Source organism: Ursus americanus, chromosome 10, assembly GCF_024610735.1.
Source record: "Ursus americanus isolate L20-20 chromosome 10, mUrsAme1.1.p, whole genome shotgun sequence".
Taxonomy (NCBI): Eukaryota; Metazoa; Chordata; class Mammalia; order Carnivora; family Ursidae; genus Ursus; species Ursus americanus.
This window is the reverse complement of record NC_142136.1, coordinates 23,430,868-23,439,707: the sequence shown is the minus strand read 5'-3', so window position 1 is coordinate 23,439,707 and position 8,840 is coordinate 23,430,868. Positions and strand designations below refer to the sequence as shown.

The 8,840-nt window shown below is 34.1% G+C and overlaps 1 pseudogene; it reads right to left on the bottom strand.

The window, feature by feature from the left end:
* Positions 1-1,945: 1,945 nt before the first annotated feature.
* Positions 1,946-2,118, bottom strand: LOC123800958 (small ribosomal subunit protein uS14 pseudogene; annotated as a pseudogene).
* Positions 2,119-8,840: the final 6,722 nt, after the last annotated feature.

Sequence of the window (8,840 nt, the reverse complement as noted above, 5' to 3'; positions counted from 1 at the left end):
TGTCAATAAGTATCACTAAACTGGCACTTAAATATTGAAATCGTTTTCTCTTTTTTCCTTCTTGTGAGTTTACTTAGACATCTACATTCATGCTTAAAGCTTTTGAAATTCTAATTGGTTATTATTCCCACTTACTTTCATTATATCATCCCAGGTTAATGTACAGTAGTTTGATACAAAATACTTTGTTTCATCAGTTATCTGCAAATACATCAAACTTGATTATATTTATTTACCATAGTCAACTAGCTACTACTTATGTCTTCATACCAGTCACTTATTTGTCAGGTGATGGTATAACTAAAATCAATCAGAAATCCACATGTGTAATCTTCTTTATCATATGAGATGGTAAGTAATTAAAAATATTATGATTTTCCAAGACTTGCCTTAACTTTAGCAAACTATCAAGTGGCCACAGATGTGTGTTATTTATGAAGCGCCAAAGCATTATATTCCTCTTATTTTTATGTACATTATAAGCAGATATCAACAAACTATGGAGCATGGTATGACCTGAAAATATTTCAGTTAGCTTGACATGGGCAGTAGATATTTGATGTGAAAGCTTTCTCCTTTCTCTTTTCTCAGGCAATTTTAAAAAAGTAAATGGTGGAACTGTCAGGACCTATATTGGATGGTTTGAATAGACTTGAACACGAGATGCTTTTCTAAAATTTTGTGCTCAGGTAAGTTGAATGTCAACCACTAATTTGAATAGAAAATTTAAAAATCAAGTCATTTTATGACCAAGATCATAGAATGAACAGTTGACTAAAACTCAAGGGAACAAAAACACAGCTTGGGTGGTAAAGTAGTTAAAAGGCTTAAGTGACTGTAAAATTTGGAAATTAGAGAGGACCTCTGATAACACCTTTGTGAAATGTATGGATGATGGTAGGGTAATAATCTAGTCTTAGTTCCTTTTAAAAATCATTGGATTCTATTAATCATTGGGCCTTTGAGCTTTTCTGGCTATAGGAGTCCACTAAGTAGAAAATATTTAATAAATACTCATTATTTAACTATGAACCAGACAAAATTTCATAATTAAAACTGAAGTATGTAAATTTACAAATTTATTTTTCTAAAAGAAAACTTAAAATATCATCTAATGTTCTAATCTTCTGGCTCCAGTAACATAATTTAATCTCTTGAGATAATGTCAATGAATTGACTAATTTTTCACTCATATGCTGTTTTAGCCTAATAAATACTAAGTATTTTTCAGATTCACTTGCTCTTTATCAGATAGTTCTTTACAAATATTCAGATAAAGGTAGGGAATAATGCAAACTGAAATTCTCTTCAAAATTCTTTTTGAGTTAGTCCTAAGACACTTAGTTGGGGAGAGTCGTTTAAGCCTTATACTAAGGTGCTTATTCTTGCCACCACTTCTGCATTAAACCTAGTTTACCATTCTCATATAGTGGATTTCTTTATGGGTTTCATTGAGCTTAACCCTATCAGAAAGGCACACACTATAGGTAATCTTTAACAAGACAGCAGGGGCAAGGAGGTGCAGCTCTTCTCTGTTCTTGTTCCTATTTCTTTTGTACGGCAAACATATAAAGCTTGGGGTCTATCAAAGCTTAGTCTTTGGTTCTTTAAAATAGGAGACTCTTGAAAATGAAGTCTTTCATTTTGAGGTTATTGTCCCTGCCTTAAGCATAAAAATCTAATTTGAAACACAAAGCTAATTTTCTGTTATCTCTAAATTCATTTGATCCTTTTGCCTCATATTTTTTAAATCAATGAATGCTGCTGAATTAATTGCAGGAAGATGGGGGGAGGGTAGATGTTTGGTTTATAGGTCCAAGTTTTATTTATCTTTTTCATAATTGAGGTATTTTATTGTATATACAATGAGTTAGCATTAAGGTAGGTATATTGGATATCTGCAGTTGAAGTAGGTATCTTGGATGACACATTCAAGGAAGTTCACTTAATCCACCTTAATGAAGCCTTTATCTTTCCTATACTGGCAGAAACACTGATAGCATATATTGAGGCACATTTTTTCTGGACCAGACTGTGCTGGTTTGAGCAGACATGGCAACCATGAGAACCCTAGCCAAATTTCCTCAGATGGCTCCAGCAGATCTGCTGGTGACCCATCTTGCTTTCTCAGATGCAATGAGGCAAAAGGACGTCCAAATTTTATTATAACATATTTCTATTTGCACAATTTTTCTTATTTTTTTCAACTTAGCATAACATATGCAGAGAATTTTGTATATTTTAAGTGTACCTATAAAAATCCAAGTGAGTAAGTGGAACATAACCAGTATACCAAAATCTGCCTGCATACCCAAAGGTAACCACTATTATGATTTCTAACAGATTAATCCAGAGTGGTTTTGCTTATGCTTGAAATTTATATAAATTAATAGTATTGTATGTAGTCCTTCAGATTTTGCTTCTATTGATCGACACTACTTTTATAAGACTCATACATGTTGCTGACTGTAGCTCTACCTATGCCATTTTAATTTCTGTATGTTATTCCATTGAGTAAACATATTCCAATTAATTGGAACTTATGGATTGATATTTTAATTTTCCAGCTTAGAACTTTGACAAATAATATTGCTACCAATATTGTTGTATGCATCTTTTGGTACACATGTGCATACAATTTGGTTTAGAAATTGTTTTCGAGGTGTGCCTGGGTGGCTCAGTTGGTTAAGCTCAGGTCATGATCTCAGGATCCAGGGATCAAGCCCCATGTCAGGCTTCCTGCTCAGCAAGGAGCCTGCTTCTCCCTCTCCCTCTGCCTGCTGCTCCCCCTGCTTGTGCGCGCGCGCTCTCTCTCTCTCTCTCTCGGTCAAATAAATAAAATCTTAAAAACAGTTGTTTTCAAGATCACTAGATGATTCCAAAAATTTTTCCAAAGGGGGTATACAAATTAATGTGTGAGCACTACATTCTTGTCAACGTTTGGTATTGTTAGATGTTTGGTTTGGTTTTATTTTGTTTTAGAGCTATTATTAGAAGGAAACTTCCTCAAACTGATACAAGGAAACTATGAAAAACCTACAGCTAACATTATATTTAATGGTAAAGGACTGGCAATTTTCCACCAAAAGCAGGGAATAGGCAAGGATGTCCATCTACTATTTCCCTTCAACGTTTTACTGGAAGTTTAAGCCAACATAAGATAAATAAATGAAATAAAAGGCATTATGATCTACTGAGAAGAAGTAGAACAATTTTATTTGCAGACAAGATACTTTTCTATGTGAAAAATGCTACAGAATTTACCAAAAAGAAAAGCTACCAGAACTAATAAGTCAGTTTAACATGTTTGTATGACACAAGGTTAATCTACAAAAATGCCTAGGTATCCACCTTCATTCTGAAAGAGGATTTTTATGGAGTATATAATTCTAACGAACACATTTTTCAGCAGCATTCTGAAACAGTGGGGAGGATCCAAATAACCAATGCTTTATCATTATACTATTTAGAAACCCCAGTGTATGATAATAAAAAGCAAAGTTGTTTCTACTCAGTTTTAGTATGTATTTAAATTAAATACAGTGAACCTACTTGCAGCCTATGCTTGGGACAAAAATACCCTCACCAGCTGCACTTGGTTTTCCATTATTATGAGGATATCATTCAATTACTTCCAGCTTCCAAACTTTTGGCTTAAAAGTCAACTGTTATTCTTAATTGTAAAGTATGATTGTTACTTCTTTGAAGATAAGATAAATCCTTTCCCTATCTTACTGTTTGCTTTATAGATCTCTCTTTATATTTGTTTTAATATGTGTGAATTACATTTTATATTTTCATTTTTCTCAGGTTTTGTGAGGGTTTGAAAATGTGAGATTGATGTATTTCATGACTTTTCTTAGGTGTTCTCTTATTTTTTTCCTTTATTCTGACCTGCCTTCATTTGCCAAATTTCTTCACTTATTTAATCTGGTGTCAAATCTATACATTGAGTTTTTAATTTTGATAATTACATTTTTTAATTGTAGAATTTGGTTTTTTTTTCAGATCTGCTACGAAATATTTATCATTTCCTGTTCCATCTTGAAATATTCAGTCTTATCTTTTATCTCCTTCAACATTTTAATCTTAGTTATTTAAAACTATAAACCTGGAAATTTATATAGCCCTTTTGTGTTTTACTGTCTGTACATCTTCTTGTTCCCATGCACATATACACACAAACATGCATGCATACACACATTTCACACATTAACAAAACCCAAAATAATTATATGAAAAACATTTCTTTCAATATTTTGAGAGTTCTCTATGGAAAAAAAAATAAGTATAGTTAATTTTAACCAGAGGAAACAGAAAACTGTCTTCAGGGTTTCAGAATTGAATATACAACTTTTCAACAAGCCTTTAAAAAAACTATCAGTGTTTAATTTTAATAAACAAAATATTAAGCAAAGGTTATGGTAGGTGAAACAAACAAGATTAACTGTTTCATGGTGAACTTGGAAAAGGACTTAAAACTAAAGAAAGGCATGATTTGTTGAAGGGTCCTGTTTTCTTCTTAAACTTTCCCTCATAACATGTTTCTGTCTCTTCATGTGACCCTGAAAGGGAAATCTTTTTGCTGTGATATAAAGACAGTGACCCTGAAAGTGAAACTACTCTGCTTTATGGTAGTTGTTATGCTGCCAGGTGTCAAGGTGGCCAACTGGGACAATAAGCCAAATTGAAAGTAATAATCGAGCTATTGTACAAATACAGGTTTTCCTTGACTTATGATGAGGTTACACCTTACCCATCATAATGTGAAAACGTCATAAATCAATAATGCATTTAATATACCTAACTTACCATGCATCACAAATTAGCCTAGCCTACCTTAAACATGCTCAGAACACTTGAATTGGCTTACAGTTGTACATGGTCCTCTAACATAAAGCATATTTTATAATAAACAATTGAATATCTCATGTGGTATGTTGGATACTATATTTAAAGAGAAAAACAGAGTGGTTATAAGTGTATCACTTGTTTACCTTTGTGATCATGTGGTTGAGTGGGAGCTGCTGCCCAGCATCAGGAAGAGGATCATGCTACATATCAGTGGTCTGGGAAAAGAGCAAAATTAAAAATTCCAATTATGATTTCTACTGAATGTTATCACTTTTGTACTATTGTAAAGTTAAAAACTCAAGTTTAACCATTGTAAGTCGGGGACTAGGTACCGCAATACTGCAGGTAAGAAGCAAAGAACAAGAAAAGTGGTAGCTCTCTAATTTCCATGTTTTCCCCACAGAATGACACCAGGCCAGAGTCAGTGAAATGACATGCCATGCAGGTGGGAAAAACTGAGGAGAACTGAGGAGAACTGAACAAAATTCTCCTGTCCAGGATTATTTTCAAGCCTTGAAATCTAATTGAATTTTCCCTGCTTCTTTTCAGGCTTGCCTGGGACTTGAGACCCCTTTTCCTTCTATCTTTTTGGAATGGCAATGTCTATCCTATAACTATTCCAACAAGGTATTTTATAAATATATAACTTGGTTTCTAATTTCACAAGTATGTAGATAACAATGAGCTTTGTCCCTGGATGGACCATAGCTGGATTCTCACCCATAACTGATTTAGATGAGTTTGAGTTGATTATATTTAGATAAGGTTTGGGGCTTTGAGTTGACACTGAAATGGATAAATAATCCTTTTAACAATGTTGGGATTGGGTGACTTTATTGTGCACATGGGAAAGACATTAATTTGGAGGAGGTCAGAAGGTGCGCTGTATGAGTTGAATTGTGTCAAAAGATGTACTGAAGTCCTCAGATTAAAATACACTCATGTTTAAGCAGAAAGTCTTGTATAATAACCCTACAAAATGATTTTTTTAAAAGATTTTATTTATTTATTTGACAGAGAGAGAGGCAGCGAGAGAGGGAACATAAGCAGGGGGAGTGGGAGAGGGAGAGGGAGAAGCAGGCCTCCTGCTGAGCAGGGAGCCCGATGGGGGCTTGATTCCAGAACGCTGGGATCATGACCTGAGCTGAAGGCAGACTCTTAATGACTGAGCCACCCAGGCACCCCTACAAAATGATTTTTGTTCTAAATTCAATATACTTGACCATCAGATACAATTAATGACAATAAGTTTGGTTTTTAATGTAAATCAAATTGCTATAGATGGTTGTTCATGTCTCTTCTGTTTATAAAATAGTTTAACTTCCAGAATAACCATTGATTACAATAATTTAAGATAATTAAATAACATAATTTGTTAACATAGCTATTCAGTTTGATCGCAAAAACAAAGATAAATTGGCTGAAATCTTAAAATCACTATAGCTAGGATCATTTCACTCAAAACTTCTTCTTCTTTTTCTTATAGATTTTATTTATTTATTTGACAGAGAGAGAGATAGCCAGCGAGAGAAGGAATACAAGCAGGGGTAGTGGGAGAGGAAGAAGCAGGCTCCCAGCAGAGGAGCCTGATGTGGGGCTCAATCCCAGAACGCCGGGATCATGCCCTGAGCCGAAGGCAGACGCTTAATGACGGAGCCACCCAGGCGACCCTCACTCAAAACTTCTTAGGATGTTTTTGGCACATGTCCCATTTGTCAGATTTATAATCCAGGGAAAAGGTAGGCATAAGCAAAAACAAAAACTTCAATGCCTATTTGATATTTACAAATAGACTTTGTGCAATAATCTCCTTCGAGTGGGTATGGATATATGTTCACTGTTGTCTATATATTTTTCAGGCGACCATAAGGTTTTCTCAGCTTAATGGCAACTGAATTAACAACTAGAAAACAACAAGATGAAATAAAACAAACAACAACAAGCAGCCTCCTATTCTTCGTATTTTCAACTTGGTGTATTTATTACTAAGCTTTTTATATAGAGATAGAAGTGCCTATTTTATAAGAACTTAATCAAATAGCTATACATGGTACTGTTTATCATCTAGAAATTCCATCATCTTTACCATCCTGTATCAGTAGTGTAAAGTAAAAGAACAAATAAAGCTTAGACAAATTTTTGAAATATTAGCTGCCAGGACCTAAGGTATCCTTAACTTCCTCAGCTATTAAAAAATTCATTGGCTGGAAATCAAAGGTTATCATCCTCTTAACTCTCACCTGGTAAGGCTAGCAATTACACATCCAACGTACTGCCACCTCTTAAAGGTTTATTGCAATATTCAAAAGTTTAAAACTAACAGGTCTAAGCAGATTTACCAAAGGAAAAACTCAAAAACGAAATAAGGATAGTCTTACGCTTCATTGGAAAAAGACCATATCAGGTCCTACTAACCCAGCAGTTATGTTTGAAAGCACAGATTCTTGCATTTACATTTTCAGACTCACAATGCATCACACTCCCATGACCTGGATGTCTTTGATGCTTACAAATGTAAAACTGAGAGTCTTTGGCGATTATCTAGAAGCAGACAGGACCATAAATAATTCAACCTTTCCAAAAATTTTCAATCAAATAACCAACTTTCATACTTCTAAGATTTCCAGACACAGACTAAATGCAAAAAGCCACTAATTGTTCCCTTTTTCTTCTCTCTTTTTAGAAAAATTATAACTATCTTTAAGCCATTTGTTATAGTTTAAAATTACAAATTTTTAATTATTAGGGATCAAAAATTTAAGATTTTCCCCTTTACTTCTAATACTTTTTAAAAATAGCTAATCCCTGGTATTTGACAACACTTAACTGGTAGCTTAAAGAACCAAATAGAAAGATAGGAAAACTTGGAAACCTGGCCACTATGCCACTTTCCAAATTGGGAAATTCTAGATGTAGGACTTTGTTTTTTTTCTTCTGACTACAATTAAGAAGAGTCAATGTTGCTAAAGGAAGCATTTCAAGGTGTATTAATGATTCTTGTGTGTCTTAAATCACAATTCTATATTGTATCTTGTCCAGATCCATAGGTACTTTTGTAAAACCACTATCTGATGAATGAATTCATAAGAAAGAACAATCACACAGAAAACTGGTGATCTACTTGAAACTAAACATTTCCTGTGCTATGGGACTTTACTTGTTCTCCAAACTTTGAAATCTGGATAGAGATTATAGTCAAGACTCTGATATTCAGCATAAGAAAGTTTTCCTGAGCTGGTAAAGAGGAATGGCTATAAAAATCTCTAAAAGATTAAAATTGTTTTAGTATCACCATTGAAAAACTTGACTCCAACTATTGCTCCCCACTAAAATTTTCCTAAACTCAAGTTGATCACCCAATAGCTGATAAATGCCACCACCATTTTGCTGCTCTACCATCCTGTTCTATAACTAATGTCAAGTGTTTCCACAAATACTGAGAATTTCTGTAGTGTATACTCTTGTAATAAAATTAAATTTTTACTAGTCTTGTTCTGTCATATAATATACTTAAGCACCTTGTTTCATTCCCTAACATTCATGTCAAAGTTGGTCTCATTTAGCAACATTTTTTAAAGATTTTATGTATGTATGTATATACGTATGTATTTATGTTGGTGAGGAAGAAGGGGAGGGAGAGGAAAAGGGAAAGAATCTCAAGCAGTTTCTGTACTGAGTGTTGAGTCTGAGGTGGGTCTCAATCTCACAATCCTGTGATCATGACCGGAGTCAAAATCAAGAGTTACTTAACCAACTAAGCCACCCAGGCACCCCAGCAACATTTTAGTATAAAGCTTGAAATGATGACTTGGCTTGTTTTTTCTCTTTCCACAATATGTAATGAGCATTTGGGCTGGTCATCAGGAATAACAAAAAAACAGAAACAGAAAAAAGATCAAGAAACAAGAATGTGATTTGTATGGCAAGGCAAATGTTCCATTAACAATTTTCCAAAGTATATGGCCTAAAGATAAGCAAATCCGAAT